General features: G+C 39.6%; 1 long non-coding RNA gene across 1 annotated transcript; it reads left to right on the top strand.

Moving 5' to 3' along the window:
* The first annotated feature begins 598 nt into the window (after positions 1 to 598).
* On the top strand, positions 599 to 1,480 carry LOC105763959 (uncharacterized). The gene is made up of 2 exons (XR_001124486.2): positions 599 to 887; positions 1,202 to 1,480. It is a non-coding gene; the product is annotated as an uncharacterized LOC105763959 (long non-coding RNA).
* The last annotated feature ends 267 nt before the right edge of the window (positions 1,481 to 1,747 follow it).

The raw sequence follows: 1,747 nt of genomic DNA, 5'->3' as shown, positions 1-1,747 counted from the left end.
AAAGGCATTTAGATTATAGCATATATAAAAATATAAGTATGTATATATATTGATTGTAAAAATATGTACGTATTAGGAATGCATGCATGTATATGTATATGACAAAATCTGAAATTTTAAAATATATATATATATATATATATGCACAAACAAGTAAATAACATTAAATAAAATATTAAATAAAACTGGTTTTTAAATATGTATATTTACATATAAAAATAAAAATAAAAATAAAAAAAAAGTAAAAACTTGAAGTTTAAAAGGCCGAGGATCGAATTGGAATCAGGCCAATAATTTGGGGCCAAATTCGCAAATAAAAGGTTCAGGGGCTGAAATGAAGCGTGCGCGAAGTGCTAAGGGCTGATCGGGCAATATGCCCAAGTCCTGAAGCGCAGCATTTATGGGCAGACTAAATTGGAGCATAAAGCAAATTTGCCGGGCCAAACTAAATAGTAAAGAAACAAGCAGAAGGACCACATTAAAACAAAACAATAATGAAAAGGGCCAAGAGCGCAAATTTCCCTTTTGGGCAAGAACGCACAGACCCCCTTTAAACGGCGCCGTTTTGAAAGTCATTAAAAAAGCCCTTAATCTTCATTTTAACAAATCAGAAATGACAAAAAGGATAAAAGAAGAGGAGAGGGAGCATCCATCCTCCTTCGGCCACCCCCTTACTCCGGGCGCCAACATCGACGGCGATTCGCCGTGTGGTCACCATGGCCAAGGGCCGACGCGGCGTGGGGAGGTTCCCCTCTCGAGCGGGTCCAAAAAATAAACCCAGAGATTCGGGTTTTTGACCCTAAAAATCGAGAAGAAAGACCCTTAAGCCCCTCCTCTTCCGATTCAGATCCGGCGACGGCCAAGACGATGGGCCGACGGGGATTCAGGTACTTCCTCTTCTCTCTATTTATTGTCAAAAAAACTATTTGCAAAAGAAAATGAACCGGAAAGGAATAAAAAATAAAAAAAGGAAAGCTACAAACAGAGAACGAAAGAAAAAGAAAACAAATAGATTTTCAACCTTTTTCAATCTGTGTTGTGATTTTTGATTATCTTATGTGCGTTTTTACAAAGAAAATCGAAGAAGATGAAACAATGAAAAGCTTCGGCCTTTATAGCCAGATTACAACCTTTTTTCTATTTTTTGTTGTTTTTTTTTATTTGTTTCTTGCTGTTGTCCTTTTCTCTTGCGTGTTGCAAGTGGTGTCAGATGCGCATAGAGGGCTAGCGATAGATGAGCGGCGACGGCCAGGGGCGTGCGGCTAGGTGTGGCAGACGAGGAGGCCACGCATGGAAGCTTGCGGCAGCTAGCTTGGGGAAGCAAACTAGGGTTTATTTTGCTGAAATGTTAAGATAGTGGGCTAGGGTTTTGTAATTTTTGGGGCCCGAAATTTTGGGTTAATTTTGTTATAATGGACTGAAATTTTTAATATTTGGGCCCGGGCAAAAATGGGCTCTTACAAATAGAGCTATTGGAAAAGCTAGTGAGTTTTATGTTCTTCCGTCCACTAAACATCCCACTACCAACTTACACACTGTGGGGCTTAGATGGCAACCGCTAGAGAAGGATGAGCAAAACTTAACACTGATGGCTATGCAATTCGAAACTCGGGTTTGGCAGGAGTTGGTGCCATTATTCGCGATTGTAATGTAAGATAGATCAGTAGAGTATATCGACAAATTCCAAGAGCTAGGAGTATCGAAGCGGAGTTATAGGGACTTGAGCTTGCCCATAGCTTAAATATTA

Source organism: Gossypium raimondii, chromosome 12 (genome assembly GCF_025698545.1).
Source record: "Gossypium raimondii isolate GPD5lz chromosome 12, ASM2569854v1, whole genome shotgun sequence".
Taxonomy (NCBI): Eukaryota; Viridiplantae; Streptophyta; class Magnoliopsida; order Malvales; family Malvaceae; genus Gossypium; species Gossypium raimondii.
This window is presented reverse-complemented; position numbering and strand designations above follow the sequence as displayed.